The 22,106-nt window shown below is 37.4% G+C and overlaps 1 protein-coding gene and 1 pseudogene across 2 annotated transcripts in view; both read right to left on the reverse strand.

The window, feature by feature from the left end:
- LOC138169239 (cytochrome c oxidase subunit 5B, mitochondrial pseudogene) overlaps window positions 1-21,583 on the reverse strand; it is a 64,525-nt pseudogene extending 42,942 nt beyond the window's left edge.
- SLCO3A1 (solute carrier organic anion transporter family member 3A1) overlaps window positions 1-22,106 on the reverse strand; it is a 355,744-nt gene that overhangs the window by 199,572 nt on the left and 134,066 nt on the right. The window lies entirely within an intron of this gene.

A 22,106-nucleotide genomic window follows, 5' to 3' on the forward strand; every position in this document is an offset into this window, starting at 1 on the left:
ATGTGCTCAAGTGCCCCTACACATTAGAAATGGATGCTTCCTATATAGTTAGAAAATGAGTCACAAATACTCCCTTTTAGATCATAAGTTCCACAGTTCTTTTTGTGGTGGCAAAGAATTGGAAATTGAGGGAATGCCCTTCAATTGGGGAGTGACTGAGCAAGTTGTGGTATATGATTGTAGTAAAATATTATCATGCCTTAAGAAATGATGAGGGAGAGGGTTTCAGAAAAAGCTAGGAAGATCTGCATGAACTGATGCAGACTTAAGTGAGCAGAATCAGGAAAACATTGTACACGGTAACAGCAACATTGTAACAATAATCAATTGTGAAAGACTTAGGTTCTCTGATCAATAAAATGATTCACAACAGTTCCAAAGGACTCCTGATGAAAAATGGCATCTACCTCCAGATAGGAAACTGATGAACTCTGCATTGCAGATTGAAGCATATTTTTTCACTTTCATTATTTTTCTTGCCTCTCACCACCACAACATGGCTAATGTAAGAATGTTTTGCATGACTTCATACATATAATGGGTATCATATTCATATCATATTTCTTGCCTCCCTACTGGGAAGAGTGGAGGAAGGGAGATAATTTGAAACTGAAAATTAAAAAAAAAAGATTATAAGCTCCATGAGAACATGATCTGGGGCCTTATCACATCATGCTATCACCACTGAATTTAGATCTAGATCATTCTAAAACATTAATGTTTGTGGAACTGTTTTTAGTAATAATAGCTTCATTTAAATGTCTTGCCTAGGGTCACACAGTTAAGTTTCTGAGGCAGGATTCAAACTCACACCTTCTTCACCCCAGGTTCTGCACTCTCTACCACATTATCTAGCTGCCTTTTCCTCTGTAGATGCATAATGAATTATAAACTTCCCCTTTATATTGTAAGTTTTGTGAGAACAGAATCTGGGGCCTTGTAACATCATACTATGACCATGAATTTAGAGCTAGATCATTGTAAAAGATTAATGTTTGTTGAACTGTTCAACTAAAATAAATCACATGAATATTATACTAATATTATGGTGTAGATGAGGAATCAGAATAGTTCAATGTCATACACAAGTGCCCATGAAAAGGAACATTTCAAGAAGGAAGCAATATATAATGTTGATTGCCACAGAAAGGTCAGGGAAAATGAAAACTGGGAAAAGGCCATTGGATCTTGTGAGTGAGCAGACAGTGGTGACCTTGCAAAAAGCAGCGTTAGTCGAGTTGTGGTGGAGAGGGAGACAAAAGAGTTGTTTTTCCCAAGGTAGAGAAACAAAATATATATAGATAGAGGCATGGGGTCAGTAGATTTGGAGAAATTAAAGGTATAAGAGAAAGGGTCACCGATTTAGGGTGAGCCCAGAGGAAGTACAAAAAAAAAAAAAGAGAATCAAGTACAGATGAAAATTAACTTTCACTCTTGTATCTTCTGTGCTTATCTCGATATTACCCTGCATATAGCTTGTCTCCCCCATTAGACTGTGGGCTTCTTGAAATTAGGGACTCTCTTTTACCTTTCTTTGAATCTTCAGCATGTAACGCAGTACCTGGCATGTAATAAGTACTTAATAAAAATTTATTGACTAACTGACTGAAAAGGAGAAACACATCTGTGATAGGAAGGAAGGAAGGAAGGATTGTAAAGATACTGACATGATAGTATCAGAGCTATAGACCTAGAGGACATCTGGTGGACATTGAGTTCAATATCCTCATTTTACAGATGAGAAAACTGAGGCCTAGAGAAGTTAAATGACTTGCCCGCAGACACACAGCTAATTAGTTTCTCAGGTCATATTTGAACTCATTTTTAGGACTAAAAAAACCAGTGTTCTATTGACTATCCAGGGGTGGGGATCCTGCAATCTCAAGGCCACATGTGGCCCTCTAGGTCTTCAAGTGTGGACCTTTGACTGAATCCAAACTTTACAGAACAAATTCCCTTAATAAAAATATTTGTTCTGTAAAATTTGGATTCAGCCAAGAGGCCACAGCTGAGGACCTAGAGGATCATGTGTACCTCAAGGCCGCAGGTTTCCCATCCCTGGACTATTCCATTTTGATATAGAAAAGAAAGTAAAGCTACATAGAGATTTTGCATTTAGAAGATTGATGATGAGAGATAAAGTTATATGGCTATGATTAGGGAATGAGATAGGGTATTAAGGAGTATAGAAAAGTTTAGAAATAATTGCTGTGGAGAATGCTCAAAGAATGAAGAAGAAATGCATAAAAAGATTGCCATATGGTAGTGAAGGGCGAGCTGAAATAATATAGAATGAAATTTTGGCCCAGAAAATATGGTTTTCTGATTTCCTTTTTATTAATACTCATCAGTTTAGAATCAGGAGCAGAAAAAAAATCAGACCATAGAGATGCCCCAGGGCTGGAGATTGACCTATAATTTGGCAGAAGGTTAAGGTGATAAGTAAATTTTTAGCTCTATCAAGGGTAAAATTGAAGTGGTTGGTCATGGTGTCTGGGAAGAGTAGGAGGTCAAGAGAAGACCCAAAATCTCAGTGTCTGAAGGGACATTCAAGGGAATGTAGTCCAACTTCTATATATAGGAACTGGAATTTACCTTTCATCTAAGCTCTGTTCAAAAACCTCCAGTGAGAGGAAACTCACCAAAGAACTTGTGATTCTAGTCTATACAGTATTAGTTGTTAGCTTCAAACTAGTTATAACAGGACCCATTTTGCCAAGAGGAAAGAGTACAACAGTCAGTCCATCAATCGCTTAACTGGCATCCATTAAGCATTTACTATGTGCCAGGTAATGCGCTAGCTGCTGGGGATACAAAGGCAAAATGAGATAATGCTTGCCCTCAAAGAGCTTAAATTTTAATGAGAGAGATAGTATTTATTTGTATAAGAATATACAAAACATAAGAAAGAGAAGGGAAATGTTGTAGGAAGGCATTAGCAGTTGAGTGACTCAAGAAAGGCCTTATGCAGAAGATAGACCTTGAGCTGATTCTTGAAGGTAATTGGGGTTTCCAAGAAATGGAGGGGGAAAGGGAGTCCATTCCAGGTATCAGGTACAGCTTGTGTTAAAGTACAGATATGAGAGAAAGAGTATTATGTATGCAGCTACAGTGCTTGATGCATTCCCATGAGTTCGGGCCATGATGTCCAACACCTATGTTTAGACTTATCTGATGATCTAGCTCTCTGTGTTTAACTCAGGATAAAACTATAGCAGATCCTAGAATCTATGGGCCGAGTATGGATTGGGGTATAACTGGATAGCTCATTTTCTGGTAACAGTTTCACGAGCACCTTCATTTCTCTGGGACAGAGAGTAACATGGTGGTTTGCCCTGAAGATGATAATGAATATCATATACTCTCTTTGAGTATTCCTGAACCTGACAATGCCCATATGGTTTGTATATTGTTCAAAAAAGTCTATGGTTAGGGCAACTTAGTGTGAGGACTTATTTATATTACCAAACTTCAGCCAGGAAGTTTTGGCTTGTATTCAGCCTAAATCTGTCTTTCTAGAATTCTGCCATCTAAATAATCTTTTTTATTCATCTCGTTCACTCTTTGAGCATTCTCCACAGTGGTAGTTTCTAAACTTTTCTATACTCCTTCAATGCCCTATCTCATTTCCTAATCATCAGTAGAGTGTAAATGACCTTCCCTTCTATATTACGATAATCATAGCCATATAAATTTATCTCTCATCCTTATTCTTCTAAATGGAAAATCTTTGTATAGCTTTTACTTCTCTTCTACATCAAAATGGTATAGTCAATAGACACTTGACCTACTGGAGGACATAATAGCAGAATCTGGGAGGGTAAAATATGTTTGAGTAAGTCTAAAGGGAAATCATGATATTATACAAGTTCTCCCATTCTGACATGCTAACTTATTTATTCTTTTCCACCTAAAAGATATGCAGTATCTTGTTTCATAAAGAGGCAGCTAGAATGTTGAATCCGGAGTCAAGAAGATGTGAGTTTAAATACTGTCTCAGTTAACTATGTGACCCTGAGCAAGTGACCTAACCTCATTCAGCCTCAGGTCCCTTATCTGCAAAACGAAAATAATAATAGCGCCTGCCTCATAGGTTTGTCATGAGGATTAAATGAGATAACATTTATACAGCACTTTTCAAATCTCAACACACCATTTAAATGCAAACCATTGGAATAAATTGTTACATAAAGACAATTTTGAGCTACATACATGTTGTGATGCTTTGAATATTTAATATTAGCTATACATTTTTAAAATTTTACTTTTAAATTTTAATTTTTAATTTTACTTTTTAATACCTAATCCCAATGCCTTTCTTCACCTGAGATACCAGAATAATTGATTTCAAGAAAGAAGTTTATTTAAAATTTAAATTCTTTCTCTACCTATGGAAGAAAGTTCCTATCAAGTTCTTAATGGATGGTTATTTTATTAAGCATTCAAATGACACTTTCAAACATTAGATCCCTAATTCTTTACCTTTCACTATTCATCCCCAAAAGAAAAATAAAGCTTTGCATCGTTAATTTTGTCAAATAACAGAAAGGTACATTCATAGCTTCCTTTTTATCAGTAAAGAAGTAGATTATGGGTTCAGAATTTTGTATACCTTGCCAAAGGCAGCCACTATGTTCATTGGTTTTGCTTAATCTTTTCTTTGTTAACTTTTTTGATGCTGGTGTGGGGGTATTTCATTTTTGTTTTTTGCTTTTTTTTGGAGGAGGGAAGGCAGGACAATTGGGATTAAGTGACTTGCCCAGGGTCACGGGGCTAGTAAGTGTGTTAAGGGTCTGAGGTCGGATTTGAACTCAGGTCTTCCTGACTCCAGGGCCAGTCCTCTATTCACTGTACCACCTAGCCGCCAACTTGTGGGAGTATTTCTGCAAATGATTGTGATCAAGTAACAAAAGCTTCAGTAAAACTATTTTTTAAGGGAAAGTAGTTTGAACATTTGGCTAGGTTATGGTTATCTCCTTCCCTCTCAAACCTGGAGAAAAGACCTGTCATTCATACCCGTTAATACAAACTACAGATAGGTGAGACCAAGAGTCCTGAGAATAGTACTCTCACAGACCACCCCCTTCTATCACTCTGGCATTGTCCAGGGGAGCAACACTTGTGGAGGTATAACCTGTCCTCTGCCCTGTGAGTGCTGTGAGCCTGACCTCCTCAGCAGCCACAGCTGCTGAAGATCAGGAAAAGAAAGTTCCTTGTATGAAAGTCCTTGGCACTGTCAAATCAATCAACCAGTCAGTCAACAAATATTAAGTACCCATTCTGTGATTGAGCATCAAAAATAGATATGGTTTTATCAATAGAAATGACATTAAAGAAGATGTATTGCCATCTACCTTGCCACTGAAGCCTAAGAAACAATGGATGTTTCCATTTGAAAAAAAAAAAAGCTGAAATGTCTGTATATGTTTTGTTCCCCTTTTAGAATATGAGCTTCATGTGCATAGACTTGCTTTTTATATTTGTATCCCCAGTGCTTAGCACAATGTTTTGCATACAAAAAGTGAATCATGTATACTTTTTCACTCCCTTATTCATTCACATTCACATCTATGTTATTGTTGAGTCATTTCAGTCATGTCCGACTCTTTATGAACCCAAATGTGGTTTTGTTTTGTTTTGTTTTGTTTTTGTGGCAGAGCTACTGGAGTGATTTGCCATTTCCTTTTCTAACTTATTTTACAGATGAGGAATTTGAGGCAAACAAGGTCACATGATTTGTCCAGGGTCATCCAGCTAGTAAGTGTCAGAGACCAAATTTGAACTCAGGAAGATGTCTTCTGATTCTAGACCTGCACTCTAGCCAATGTGTCATCTGGAAAATGCTTTAATTGTTGCAAAGCACCTTCAGATACATGATCTACTTTTTTTTAAACTATACAACAGGATGTCAAACATTATAGATTTTCATTTCAACAAATGGGAACTGGGACATTTGCAGTTTCCCTGCTTCCTTGACCACAGAAATCAACCTCCTTAACTCTCAAACTCCCAGGAAGTTGGAAATCAGGCCCTATGCCTGAAAAAGAGTTGGAGTCTAGAGACTTTGGCAGTGAAACTTAAAGCAACTTCCCAAGCAAAAGAAGAAGGGAAATAAGGTTACTTAGTAAATAAGTTTACATAGTGTTCTGTGTAGAAAACACCTCATTTCTGCCCTTTAAAATCAAGCAAAACAAAGAAATACAGAATATGCAGATGGGAACAGTGTTGAAAGGATGCCACATATGACTCCATATTGTCTTTAAGGGAGGGATATAAGTGGTGTGAGACAGAGGAAAGTATTTCTGGCTTTGGAGTCAGAAGACCTAAGTTCATAACCAAGCTTTGGAATTAACTTCTTCTATGACCTTGAGCAATCATTTAATATCTGAGTCTTAATTTCCTCATTTGTAAAACAAGGACATTGGGTTATGGTCTGTAAGGTCCTTTCTAGCTCCAAATTTCATGTCTTATTTATTCTTATGTCCCTTAGAGAAATTTGTGTAAAGTCTTCAACATAGTATACATTTGATAAATGTTTCTAAATGAATATTCATTTTATTGATTCATAGACTTAATTAAAGTGGGAGAATTGAGGATGTAGCCTTTTTTTTTACTTTGTTATAAATTCTTTGGAACAATTAAACTTAGATTAAGGAGTTAGAAAAGGAAAAGATGGATGGTGAGAATGAATGCAAAGAGGGCCTCTTTTTTTTGCCCATTAATACTGATTTACTGCTTATTTTTGTACAACAGCTAGAGGAAAGAACACTTATAGAAGCAAATGAATTTTTATTTTAAATGCCATGTTTTCATTACCCTTTTTTGATTACACATTCAGGTTTCTGTGAGTACTGAACTGCCACAGAAAGAAGTGTCTATGAAGGAAAAAGTACTTAGGCGATAAGGTCAGAATGAATCTCACATTTAGTTAGAAATGCAGCTCAGTGGAGAACTCAAAGCGCCTAATTTCCTGATTGCAGTAAGGGAAAGGAAATGCATAACTAATAGAGAGACCACCTCCATTAGATTTAAAATTTAGCAGTGTATTCTAAGTTGTCAAGGCAACAACATTTGTTTATGAATGAAAGCAATGGATGTAAATATGTACATATGGGGATAGATGGATATCAAGAGATAGAGATTGCTAGATATAGATAGTTAGATGATAAATAGATATAAGTAGAAACAGACAGAGAGATGGATAGAAATAGAGAGACAGAGATAGATGGATAGAGATGGAGATCAATAAAGATAGAGATCAATAGATGATAGATAATAGGTAAATAGAGACAGATGATAGATATTGAGAGACGGATAAGGTAGATATTGATAGATAGACACATGATAGAAAGATATACATAGATATAGATTGATATATATATATGTACATATGTATGAATATATACACACACATACACACAGAATTTTCGAAGTTCTTACTATGTTCCAGGTAAGTTCTAAATGTTTCAAGGAAGAAAAAGAGTTCCTGTTCTCATAGGGGAAGATCAACACATAAAGGGGACTGAGAAAGAGAGGGCATACACAGGACATAGATAGTATGGAGATGTCCAGGAGGTGTCATGGAGACTTGGTTTCAGTCAAGATGAATGAATGAATAAAAAAAGCAGTCACTAATTACTTAGTATGTGGTTAGTAAGTGCTGAGGGTACAAATGGAAAAGTAAGACAATCTCTGCTGTCAAGGACCTCATGCTTTAATGGAGAAGCAGTACACATGGATGGTTTTAACTGCAAGTCAGATGGAAAAATCTCATGGTCCTTAGGGTGCAGCAGCAAAGCAGATGGTAATGTTTCTTCTTTAATGTCATTTCCATTGCTAAAATCATATCAGTTTCTGATGTTGAGCCATCTGACATTGGTGGCAGGAACTTTCTCTTCTGAGTTTTCACTAACTGTGGCTGTAGCACTTGCAGGAGTTTTCCTTGCTGTTTCCAAGTCTCTGGAGTTCAAGGTCCTTGGCTGTTCTCATTGGAGGCTGAGGAGAGATAGTAATCAATGGTGCCTGACATGTGCTGCTTCTTTTCTCTCCCTCAGAGTGCAGTGGGACTTTTTTGGGGGGAATGGGTGGGGAGGGATTTCTTTCTTTCTCTCTCTCTCTCTCTTTCTCTCTCTCTTTCTCTCTTTCTTCCTTTCTTTCTTTCTTTCTTTCTTTCTTTCTTTCTTTCTTTCTTTCTTTCTTTCTTTCTTTCTTTCTTTCTTTCTTTCTTTCTTTCTTTCTTTCTTTCTTTCTTTCTTTCTTTCTTTCACTTTACTTAGGCTAAATACACTGTCCTGAGAATGGCAGTGGTTGCCAGAAGGGGGTAATGGCTGCCTACTTCTCTCACATAGCCTTATCATTACCCATATTCCTTCTAGGGGTGGAGTTCAAGGTTCCTCTGGAGAGGAGGTAGAAATAATGGCCACAATGGAGGCAGCATGGTGTGAGAGTAGGAGAGAATCTTTTCACCATAGGATACCAGTTCTTTACAATAAACTTTGTAAATTAGCCCTTGAAGTTCCAAACAGCCACTCTTCTGAATGCAATTAAAATGTAATTAAACATAAGAATGGAGCTATGGTAATTGGTCTGTAATCTAACAGAGGGTCAGAAAACACCCAGGAACTGTATTTTCTTTCCTTCCATGACAATTCAGTTCACAAGTCTCAAATTTGAGTCTTCTTTGAGAAGCTACTTCAACAGTAAGACTGACTTATAAGCTCAAGAATAACTGTAAACCCAACTATTACAGTAGGAGAGATAAATGGGAAAATTCTAGGTGCTTCTGGTGAGTGATGCTTTATAAAATAAAAGACATATTTCCCTTTCAGTTTTTTTTTTCTGAAAAGAGTTGACAAGAAGAGATGCACTATTCCATGAACACAATAAGGTGACAGTGCTATCCACCCATGGTCATTATGGATTTGATAAGATGCTTTGAATAAGATGAAAAAGTATTGTTCTTAATATTCTGGGCAAATCCTGCTTGAGCTGATTATATTCACAGCACTTAGCAGCTCTGTATATGACAGGTCTTTAATAAATATTTCCTAAAAGAAATTACAGGGAGCCAGTATAGCATGAGAAAGGATCTGAAGAATTTGGAGTCAGTAGATACCTAGATCCAATTTTTATCTCAAATATTAGGGATGGTGGAGTGAGAGATGGAAGGGACCTTCCAGGTCATTTTATAGTTGACAAAACTGATGTCTAGAATGGCTAAGTGACTTGGCCAACATTACACAGGCAGTAAAGAGTGGAGACAGGATTGGACCGCAGGTCCCCTGACTACAAATCCATTATCCTTTTTGCTACATAATGCTTTCCCTCTCTTTCAGCCTCTGTGAGTATGGGCAAGTCAACCCCTTTCTGAGTTTTAGCTTCCTTATCTTTTTTTCTTTTTTTATTAGTTAATTTATTTATTTTTAGTTTTCAACATTCACTTCCACAAATTTTAAATTTTCTCCTCTTCCCTCCTGAAGACAGCATGCGGTCTGATATAGCCGAACACATACATTCCTATCAAACACATTTTCATTTTAGTCATGTTGCATAGAAGAATTATAATGAATGGGGGAATCATGAGAAAGAAAGCAAAACAAAACAAAACAAGAAAATAGTCTGTTGAGCTCAGCATTCAGACTCCATAGTTCTTTCTGTAGATGTGGCTGGTATTTTCCATCATGAGTCCTTTGAAATTGTTTTAGGACCTTGCGTTGCTGAGAAGGGCTAAGTCGATCAAAATCAGTCATTGCACACTCTGGCTGTTACTGTGTACAATGTTCTCCTGGTTCTGCCCACTTCACTCAGCATCCATTCATACAAGTCTTTCCAGGTTTTTCTGAAGTCTGCCTGTTCCCCATTTCTTATAGCACAATATTATTCCATTACATTCATATACCACAACTTGCTCAGCCATTCCCCAATTGATGGGCATCCCCTCTATTTCCAGTTCTTGGTCACCACAAAAAGAGCTGCTATAAATATTTTTGTACATGTGGGTCCTTTTTCTCAGTTTCATGATCTCTTTGGGATACAGCCCTAGACAGCTTCCTTATCTTTAAAACCATAGTAACAATACTTATACTTTCCACTTTACAGGATAATTTTAAGGAAAACACTTTTTTTTTTAAAGCAATCAGGGTTAAGTAACTTGCTCAAGGTTACACGGCCAGTTATTTCTGGGTGTGGTGCTAAGTGTCTATGCCTGGATTTTATCCTCAAGTCATCCCGACACTGGAGCCGGTGCTGTTACTTGCTGAGCCACCTGACCGCCCCTAGGAAAACATTTTTTAAACTTTAAAGTATTATGGAAACATGAGTTATTACAAATAAATATCAGCCATGAGTGTTGAATAGATGCATCTTCATTCTGTTCCATTTGTAAAAAAGACATTTGTCATTTTTTAATCCTTAAATTTTTAGTATCATTAAAGATTCTATGTTTCACCATTAACAGCATTCTCAAATAGAAAATAATATGTGATTTTTGTCTTTCTTGTTGTTGTTGAGTCATTTTTCAGTAGTGTACAACTCTTCATGACCCCATTTGGGGTTTTCTTGGCAGAGATCCTGGAGTGGTTTACCATTTCCTTCTCCAGTTCATTTTATAGATGAGGAAACCGAGGCAAACAAGGTTGAATGACTTGCCCAGGGCCACACAGCTAGTATGTCTTAGGCCAGATTTGAAATCAGGAAGACGAGTCTTTCTGACTCAAGGCCTTGTACTTTGTCCACTGCACCACTTAGCCATGCAGTATAGTATGTTTCGAACAAATGCTTCCTCAGTTGTTGAACAGAGAAAGGGACTATAGTATAAAAACTCAGTTTCTCACTGATGTTCACTGCATCTAAAGCTTTGGTCTCAAGACAATGAGGTTGCTGGAAGATTGACTTACTATATGAAATGATAGGATCCTTTAACAAAATTTATTCTTCTGGCAACCAACACACAATCAAACCACTTGTCATGGGTCCACTGAAGGAGTTTTGGCTAGCTACGCAAGAGCAGCTTGCTCACTAAGACACCAAGAATGTAGGCTAGTTAAGAATAGACAGAGTGAAAAAAACTTTTAAGCTGCAGTGGTAGCAGGAAATAAGGTTGCTTAACCATGAACTGGCATTAGATTAAGAGGAGATGAAGACATCATTCATTGACCACAAAACATTCTTCCCATTTTACATTTACTGCTGCTGCTTTTCCTCTAATGCTTAAGACAAGGATTCTTGACATTTCTCTTTTAGTAGAGCAAGCCCATGGTAAAATTCAAAGTGCAATCTCACCCAGACGGTGAGAACTAGCATCATTACTGTTAACTCCTTGATGCATTTTCTGGTGCTTAGAATAGAAATCCCCAAAGAAATAAAGCAAGAACTCATGAAAGTCTGTAAATCATCAGCCCTGCCATCCACTTGCATTTCTTTCTTTTTGGCTTTTCATGTCTGTACTATTCTAGGCAATTTGCTGAGTGTAGTCTATAAGGTACAGAAAAGTTTCCAACCAGTATTAGAAAAGGGAATTTCCTCCCCTGGGAGTTCCCTATACTAATGAATCACAGATTCAGGCCCTAGTAGACCCTGTAGCCACAGGCACCTAGATGGAAGAGTTGATAAAGCTTTGGATATAGAGTCAGGAAGACCTGAGTTCAAATCTAGTTCTGGAACTTCCTAGCCATGTGACCCTGGACAAGTGACTTAAACTCTCTGCCTTTTCTCAACTGTAAAATGGTGATAATAATAGCACCTACCTACCAGAGGTGTTGTGAACATCAAATGAGATAATATATATAATTTTTTTGAGAGGGGAAGGTAAGGCAATTGGGGTTAAGTGACTTGCCCAAGGTCACATGGCTAGGTTTTTGTGTGTGTTTATATTAAGTGTCTGAAGCTGGATTTGAATTCAGGTCCTCCTGACTTCAGGGCCTGTGCTCTATTCACTGTGCCACCTAGCCACTCCGAGATAATATTTTTAAAGCTCTGAGCACAGTGCCTGGTATATAGAAGGCATTTAATAAATTCTTATTCCTCTTTCCTATTAATATCTGTAATATGAACTTGTCTTCAGTTACATTACCATTACTTTTGGTTCTTCTCATGTCCAAGTTATTCAGCTTAATGTAAGTATACTCAATAAAATCCATTCTTAGCAAATGTTCACATAATGGATTATTTTTCTGCCTCACTTAATTCTAGGTAAGCGATAGGAAGGTGGGAGGATGTTCTGGACATGGTGAACAGAAACTATATGCTAAAAACATGGTAGCACCACTGATAGAAATGGGATAGTGGATGAGGGTAGTTTACTTAAGCATAGAAATAAAGAGATTTTAACATGTTGTAGGTGAAATAATAGCAGGTTATCTAGATGGAGATGTTTTCTGAGCAGGTGGAAATACAGGACTAATTACAGAACCTCAGACAATGGATAGAACCCCTCTGTTCAGATGAGTCACTTGAGAGCCCAAGACTCCAACTTTGCAATGAAAGCTTTTAAATAACACAGCCTCTTCGATAAAATATGAATATAAAGAAAAACATCTTCTACATTGGGAGTGAAAACACAACTATTGATTTATCTTAGGCCAGGCTGAATACAAAGTAGATAAATTAACATTATAATAGCAACTTCACAAAAACTCCAGGATCCCCTCAGATTAGTTTCTCTTCTCTATTTTTCATCCATGGCACTTGTCACATGGGGAAAAATAACACTAAAATTGCAAATATAATACACTGAGGAGTTTTTTTTTTCTAGTTTGGGAATGTTTAACAATGAATTAAAAAATATTCCTAGATTGCTATAAAGAGCAGTGCTTAAATACCATTTCTTTCCTAAGTAAATAGAAGTTTCTGTTAGTGCATCTTAGTAGAATGATCATTCTATTATCTGGGCAAATATTTTCCCCTGTGATTATGTTTGAGCTGGGGATTTCCACACTGGTTTTCTGATTCACATGCCAACCCATCTGTATAACTAAACTGTAAAATAGTTTATAAATAATATATGCTTATTAAAAAGTTTTCTATTATTTTCTTGATCCTGGTTCCTGGCAAATGGCTTTCTATTAATTGTTAAATAGCAATGTATTTAATTAATATCAGCAGATGGAGGGGTGGCCAGGTAGCAAAGTGAGTAAGAGCACCGGCTCCAGTGTTGGGATGACCTGGAGATCGAATCCCAGGCTCAGACACTTAGCACCCACCCAGAAACACCTGGCTGTGTAACATTAAGCAAGTTACTTAACCCCAATTGCTTAGGGGCAGCCAGGTGGCTCAGCGAGTAAAAGCACCAGCTCCAGTGTCAGGATGACCTGGATCAAATCCGGGCTCAGATACTCAGCACCACACCCAGAAATAACTGGCCGTGTAACCTTGAGCAAGTTACTTAACCCCGATTGCTTAAAAAAAAAATACAAAAAAAATATCAGCAGATGGAAGAATTCGTCTAAACAATCTCAATATAAGGCCCAATATTTACATTGTTTCTTTTGGGCTGCATAATCTTCATTCACTTTGCAAATGCCACATATATATATATCTGTATCTTTACTCTTTCTTCATTCCTTACATTTGCTAGATTTGTACTGTATTTATTTTACTTATGGGAAGATTGTGATGGCAGGGCATTATGTCATCTGGTAAAAGATATACAAGGAAAAGGCAGAGGTAAGGAACAAAACAAAACAAAAAAATGAATTTGCAATAAGTAAACCCAAATTGCATGACTGTTGTATATATCTGAATAAATTCAATGAAATAGACACCATACCCTTTCCCTTCATCACCATCTCCTTCTGATTTTTTTCTCTCAACTATATGTTTTATTTTCATCTCTTTTCTGGTTCTTTATATTAAAAGAAAGCTCTGTATTGTGATGATTTATTTATCCATGTGGGAGATTTTGAAACTCAATTGATATTTGATTAATGAGGCCAGAATTGTACACAATGACATCTTTTAGTGTATAGTTCTTTCCCCACTGCCCTGAAGAACCTATAAGTGTCTGAACATTAAGAAACCATATGACTGGCTAAGATGCAGAAACCATCAAGAGAATGTGGAATGGACTTCCATGCCAAAATCAATTCAAGACAAGTGCTCTTGAATGGATTTCTTTTTTCCCAAAATGTGGCTCAGGAGGGATGTCTTCATTATGAATCTAAATATCTATTATGGTGCACAACTAATTATAAGAATATCTTCAAAGACCCAGGATAGCCCTGTTTATATTATAACTGCTTTGAGGAGTAAGGACTTGGCCTTCATCCTAGACATAGGGATGAAATTAACTTCTGAGGACACCAAGAATAACACTCTCATTTTACATGTGGGGAAACTGAGGAGCAGAGAAAGTAAGGGAGTTTTCCAAGGTTACACAGGTATAAATATCAGGAGCATGATTTGAACCAAGTTGCCTAACTCCAGAGCTAGTGATCTAGTTCTGAAAGCCACACAGCTGATCTGGTCACTTGTGCATGATTAATTCTCATCTCACTCAGCCGCTAAGGTTATTCTATATTAGTTATTATCATGGCCAAAACAACAAGAGTGGGTAAGATGATTCAGTTAACATACATGTATATACACACATACATAATACATATATGTACTATGCACATGCATGTCATGCACACATATACACATGCAGTATGTTATCTTGTCATGTTAGAGAGCATCTTGTGGGGATGCAATTGTGGGCAGGGATATCTCAAGTCAAAAGGGCCCAAAATATACAGTCAGGGCCAATTCTTTCCAATTTTGGTTTTTTAATCTTATGCTCCAGTCTCTCAGGGTTCTAGGATTGATCTTCGAGCTAAGTCACTGACATTGTCACCAGCATCTTCTTGTCCCTGAAGATATGGATTATTTCCCTTGTTTCTCTGACCAACATGTCAAGGAAGATGGCCAGCCCAACTAATAATTTTTTTCCTTTCTTAGCAGAGAAAAAGTTTTTTTTTTCCAAATGGGACTTTTGGTAACAAATTATAAGAAAACAATCAACAAACTTTTTTCATTAAGTTCTTACAGCATCTCAGAGACCGTACAAATGACACACCACCAGAAAAAACAAAGCAGAAAAAAAATTGAAACAAAATACATACACACAAAAGGAAAATATATGACCCTGGTCCATTCCTACTTGGAGAGTTTCCTCATACAACCTTTTCATAGGCTTTGCTAATCTAATGGATTTTGCTTGATGAGTTACTATGATTGTTTCAACTCCATCATCATCTTCATCAAGCCCCACTTAAGATATTTTACCTCATCACCAGGAAACTCAACATTGTGGAGATTGCTTCAGTTTTGCTATTTACATCTCATCAGAATCTCCAGTTGCTTCTGCCTCTCTGACTAGAGGGCAGAAAAAAATCCTCTATCAAGATCTTCTTCATGCTTCTCTGGTACTACCCTCCACCCCTACTTTTCAGCTTCCTTTTGTGTATTATCTCCTTTCACCCACATTAAATTGTAAGCTCCTACAGGGTAGGGACTGTATTTCTTTTTTTATTTATATTCCCTGTGCTTAGCACAGTGCCAGGCAGTTGGTAGGGGCTTAATAAATGTTTACTTTATTGTACAAGATCCTTTCAATAAAGCCCTTTACTGTTTTGTTTTTTTTTCTTTTGAAATATGTGTGTTCCTTATCCTTAGAGTTTATTGTTTAAAAAAATCCAAATGGATAAATGTTCTGCTTCCCCTCCTCATCTTCCAGTGTCAGAGATTTTCCTGTCATAGCCTGAAGCAAAAGCATTTAAGTCAATGCCAGGAGTGTAGCTTAAGGCCAGGTCTTGAAGCTAGGAACCAAAGATCAGATTAAAAAGTTCATTTTCTGGGGAAAAACTGGTGGTCAAAATCAGCAGTCAAATAGCTAATAGTACAGTAACTCTTCCATTAAAAATTCTCCAATAATTCTCTATTTTCAATTATAAAACTTGAAATTGTAATATGCTAATGAAAATTTAAGCTTAAGGTCAGGAATAACTTCCTAACAATTAGAGAAGTCCAAAAGTAGAACTATCCAACTACCCCAAGAGGTAGTAGGCTCGCCATCATTGGAAGTCTTCAAGCAGAGGCTTGTCACTTGTTGATATGTAATAATGGAGAAACTTTTTGGATATAGGATGAATACTATGGTTGCTGGGGGTTCTTCCAGATCTCAACTTCTGGGATCGTGTGAAAGCTTCCACCAAGTTTTCAGACTTGATCACACCTTATCTATTAAATTCTATTTCGCACCATTCCCAAGAATATTTCTTCAGGGTTAACCAGGTATAACTGTTCCTAATTCTTTCTCATTCTTGCTTCCATTCCTCCATTCCTGTTTCTCCCTTTCCCTGGAATCCCTTCCCTTTTGATCACTTTGTTTTATCCTCAATTGCATCCAAATTCTCTCTGTCATTCAAAGGCTAGCCCAAGTCCTACTTTTCATGAAGTCTTTCCTAACTTCTCCAGTCCTCACCATCTCCCTTTCTGTCTTTGACCCCTACACAATGTATAGTCCATAGCACATAATTCTCCATTTAATGGTATCCTATCTTGTGTCATTTGCTTAATTATACTACCCTTGGTAGTTTAGTCAATGCCTAGAACTTCTCTTTCTTTAAAGGATCTGCAATCTTATGTGGGTAGGTACTGCCTCCAACAAGGTAGTTTGTATGCCTTTTCTTCCTGTGCAGCCTTCTTCATATCATCCTATAAATTTTCTACAAGGAGCCCTTTCAATATGCCAGAGGTTCCTTCTAAATGCCTCACCATTATATGGGTACCAATGAAGTCTTTGTGCTATCTGTTATCCTAATCTCTCACTATATGATTGGCCTATCATCTTTTTTTCTGGTCATGCGTCTGTTTGATGGTATATTTTTTTATTGTTTTGTTCATTCATTTTCCAGTCATGTCTGACTCTTTGTGACCCCACATAGGATTTTCTTGGCAAAGATACTGGAGTGGTTTGTCATTTCCTTCTCCAGTTCATTTTACAGATGAGGAAACTGAGGCAGAGTTAAATGAGTCAAGTGACTCAGGGTCAGTCAGCTAATAAGTGTCTGAGGCCAGATTTAAACTAAGGAAGATGTCTTCCTGAATTTAGGCCGTATGCTCTATCCATTCTACCACCTAGCTACCCTTTCATTGTTTATTGTATAATAATATATTATACAATTAATAAGTAATCATTAATTATTTTAATTAATTAATTAATAATTATTATTTATTATTATAAGTAATGTGCTACAGTCAATTTAACCCCCCTCCCTGCAATTTTCTATTGTCCTTTGAGTGATCTGCAATCCTGATTCTTTGGTGCTCCATGATTCATAGCCAAATAGTATCACTGGAAGGTTATCAGTGTTAAAAAGAAGGGTTTTTCTTTTAGGTTGATTTTCAGGGTCATTGATGGCATTAGACCATTTTCTAAATTCTATACAGCCTGCTTTCCACCCCTATACTTTTCTAGACCAAGTCCATTGTTCATGCCCATTTTGTCATGCCTATGTAGGTGGCACACTGGATAGAAGGCTGACCCTGGAGTCAGGGAGACTCATCTTTCTGAGACAGAATCTGTCCCAAGATGCTTACTAATTGTGAGGCCCTGGACAAGTCACTTAGCCCTGTTTGTCTCAGTTTCCTCATTCATAAAATGAGCTGGCAATGGAAATGGCAAATCACTCCAGTATTTTTGTCAACAAAACCCCAAATAGGGTCAAAAGAGTCAGACACAATTGAAATGACTGAAACACAAAATGCTTAAGACATATGTCTTTATGAACTGGGTTCTATGAATTTTAAAGAAACCATTGAAGGTTGTCCTCCAGTGATGTGTCTACTATAAAAATGTTAGGCTCATACAGGATCAAAACGTCCCTCTATTAGAAAAGACAAAGATAGAGGAGAGTGTGAGAAGCTATGCAGGCTAGGGAAAGGCCTGGAAATCATAGCAAATGTATGTTGGTTGAAGGAACTGGGGATATCCAGTGCAAAGAAAAGAAGACTTAATTTGCAAGTTTTTGCTCCATGGAAGGGGGAAACTTCCTTTATTTGGCCCCAGAGCACAGAAAGAAACAATGAGTGAAAGTTGCAAACACAGATTTAGCCCCGTTGTAATGAAAAGTTTCCTGGGAATTAGAAGTATCAAAAAAGCAAGTGGCTACTGCAAGGGGGTGATGAGTCCCCCTTTCTGGAGGCCTTAAAGCAGAAGCTGTCCAACCTGTTGGTGGTAGCTGTTATAGAAAGTGTTATTAGTCAAATATGAACTGGATAAAAGGTTCTTTTAGGTCTTTTCCCGATCTTATATTCTATAATTCTAAGAAGGTTCCCTGAAAGATGCAACAGGAGAGAGAATTTTGTTCATCAATCCTCTGATAAGCAAGGGAGATACATGCCCACCAAAGTTACTTGACACTATTAAGGAGAATATTTAAAATGGAAGTTATCCAATGCAGAGGTGAAATGAAAGATGGATTACCCATAGATCAAGCAATCAAAAAGCACTTATTATGTGCCAGACATTGTAATGCTGATGAGTCTCTTTTTTGTAGATGAAACTCTGCTGTTTACAGCAAGCTTGGGAATACTGCAGAGTCCCCAAACAAAAACTACAATCACTTACATGAATTCCTTCTAACAATCCACTCAGGAAAGACCAACCTAATAGAGTGCCTATTGTTCAGATTATGATATACAGTTGGATGGATAACCCGTACAGCAGTGTGCCTAGGGCTCACATAAACCAATGTTTTGTGGACTATAACCCCTCAATTGAATTGTAACTTCTTCTGTCATAAAGACCATGATTCAGAGTTTTAAAGTATCTCTTATTTCCATAGTGGGTATTTTGTAATTATTTGCTGACTCACATATCAGCAGAGCCAAGATTCAAAATGCTAGCTAGCTAGGAGTTAGAAACTGGAACAGTGGAAGAACTCAAGGGAAATTGTCTGCAGGATCATTGTACTCACTCCTTCCTTCCAAGGCAGGCGTTCTTAACTTTTTTTGTGTCAAGGAATCCTTTGATGAAACCTATGGACCCTTTTTCAGAAAATTTTTTAAAGAATTGAAGAGAATACTAAATTTCAGTTAGATATTAGCAAAATTGCAGATATAATTTTTCCCATTTAGGATTATGGACTCCCCCCCCCCCAATCTATCCCTTGATAACTTTTGATCCAAGGACTCCAGGTTAAAAACTTTAGGTCTGTGGGCAGGGCTGATCACTAGAAAAACCAAGCTAAGGGGTCTCTGAAACACACTGCATAAACATAGGTTTAAACTGCACCCAGACATTCTGGTGCAAATATAAGAGATCAAATAAAAAATCGTAATATCCTCAATTAAAAATAAAATAGATTGGCTTTCTGTTGGAGTATATATATATATATAAAAGACCTACCATGCTGGTCTAAAAGAGCTTACAGCATCACACCTACTCCCTGATATGTATTCATAGTACAACACACCCATTGAGAGCTCAATAAATGTTAATTGATGCTGATAAATCAAGTAACCCTCAAATAAGTACTGTACCAGCAGGGTTGTTTAAATGAACAGTTACCATAAGAATCAATTTATTCAAACTGAAGTCAGGAAAACAGTTTGGCAAACTTTCCAGACAGGAAAGTAACCTAATAAATGGCCTCATAGCTGAGAGTCAGGAGGTACAATTTCTAAAAAGCTCTCTCTATAACTTTGCCATGTGACCTTTGAAAAAATACCTTACCCTTAGACTCAGTCTCTTCTTCAGTAAAATGGCGATGATGCCACCTGCTTCCCACCTCCTTCCCCTGTGGTTTTAAGGACAATGTCTATAAAAGCATTAAACATTTTTAGCTCCTTGGAAACAGGCATTATATATGAGAGACCATTATCAAGGGAAAACCTTGATGTTGAAGCTAGAAATATTAGAGGGAAGCATTTTCAAACATCCAGTCCTAAATCCAGACCCTCTTTTTACTCTCCTTCTTAAATATAATGTAAAATATAAGAGCAGCTAGGTGGCACAGTGTATAGAGCACTGGGCTTGGACTGAGGAATACTCATCTTAATGACTTCAAGTCTGGCCTCAGACACTATCTGTGTGACCTCAGGCAAGTCACTTAACCCTGTTTGCCTTAGTTCCTCATCTGTAAAATGAGCTGGAGAAAGAAATAGAAAACCACTCTAGCATCTTTGCCAAGAAAACCTTCAAACGGGGTCACAAAGAGTCAGACATGACTGAAAAACAACTAAACAATAACAAATGGTAAGAGAGAGCATAGTGCAGTGAAGAATGCTAAACTTGAAGGCACAAGAACTTGACTGTGCTACTTACATCTTTGACTGGATAAGTCACTTAACTCTCTGGTCCTGTTTCTTCCTCTATAAAATGGCAAGCATTAGAATCAATGGTCCCTCATTGATTACTGATACCATTAACTTGGTTCAAAGGCTAGCTAATTTCAAAACTCTCCTTCCTACTCATCCCTCATCCCAATCTTTACCTCATGATGGAAGAACCAAAGATTTTTGTTTGTTAGTTTTTGGAAAAAGGAAGGCAGGGCAATTGAGGTTAAGTGACATGCCCAAGGTCACACAGCTAGTAAGTGTCAAGTATCTGAGGCTGGATTTGAACTCAGGTCCTTCTGACTCCAGGGTTGGTGTTCTATTCACTGTACCACCTAGCTACCTCAAAACCAAAGGTTTTAAGGTAAAATTTGGTATATATCCAAAGAGAACCTGTTTGAGAATACACTGTGGATGTGCACCAGTTTGTTGTTGTTTAGTTGTTTCTGACCTTTCATGACCCCATTTGGGGTTTTATTGGCAAAGATACTGGAGTGGTCTGTCATTTCTTTCTCTATCTCAGTTTATAGATGAAGAAACTGAGGCAAACAGGGTTAAATGACTTGCCCAGGATCACCCAGTTAGTATCTGAGGCCACATTTGAACTCGTCTTTTTGACTCTAGGCCCAGTGCTCTATGCACTGTATCACCTAGCATGAGCATGCACTAATTATTACTTGCCAAAATGTCTTCCATGATGACGACTCAACATGCTAAGGCTTTAAGAAAAAGGTCTGGTATAAACAGACTACCCTTTCCATTTAGAAAAAAAAAAAAAGTTATGTTACCTCGGAGGAAAGGTATGGAAATATACTGCCTTGCAGGCATTTCCTACTTAGGCCTACAAAATGGGGAAAAATGGCAATGGGACAGAATAGAAAGACATAGAAGATCTGGGTTCTTTCCTTTTGACCATCACTTACTGATGGTGTGATCTTGGGAAAATCATTTAAATCTCTGGGTCTTAGCTGCCTCAGCTGGCAAGTGTGGATAAAGATAATTTATCTGATCTCAGGAGGACCCAGATCCAAACTCAACCTCAGAAACTAGCTATATGATTGCATACAATTCAATTACCCCTCTCTGAGCCTCAGTTTTCTCATCTGAAGAAGGGAGATAATAATATTGATAGCACCTCCCTCACCTGTTCTTAGGTGATAAAGTAAAGAATATTGGTAAATTTAAAGAACTATATAAAAGTCAGTGCTGACAAAGACAATGATAGAGATGATCTTTTAAATTCCCTTCTATCTATGAGCGCCTTCCTTCCTTCCTTCCTTCCTTCCTTCCTTCCTTCCTTCCTTCCTTCCTTCCTTCCTTCCTTCCTTCCTTCCTTCCTTCCTTCTTCTTTCCCTCCCCCCACCTTTAATATTTGTGAAGGACTTGCTACATGCAATGCATTATGCTAGATCTTGGAGAGATCCACAAAGGAAAGAAAGAAGAGAGCATGCATTTATATAGGGTGACCTATGTGCCAGGCACTGTGCTAAACAGTTTTACAAATATTATCTTATTTGATCCTCACAATAACCTTAGAAGGTAGGTGCTATTATTATCCTCATTTTACAAACTGTAATAGAGATTAAGTGATTTATCCAGGGTCATATAGCTAGTAAATGTCTGAGGCCAGATTTCAACTCAGGTTTTCCTGACTCTACGCCCAGTGCTATGGCTCATGTGCCCTCATAAATTTGATTTGATTTTTAATAGTATTTTGTTTTTTTTTCAGTTACATATAATGTCAATTTTTAACATTCATTTTTTAAATAAAATTTTGAGTTCTAATTTTT

The sequence above is a fragment of the Petaurus breviceps genome, unplaced genomic scaffold (assembly GCF_028583685.1).
Source record: "Petaurus breviceps papuanus isolate PSGF00001 unplaced genomic scaffold, PetGlider_PUasm1.0 37, whole genome shotgun sequence".
Lineage (NCBI taxonomy): Eukaryota > Metazoa > Chordata > Mammalia > Diprotodontia > Petauridae > Petaurus > Petaurus breviceps.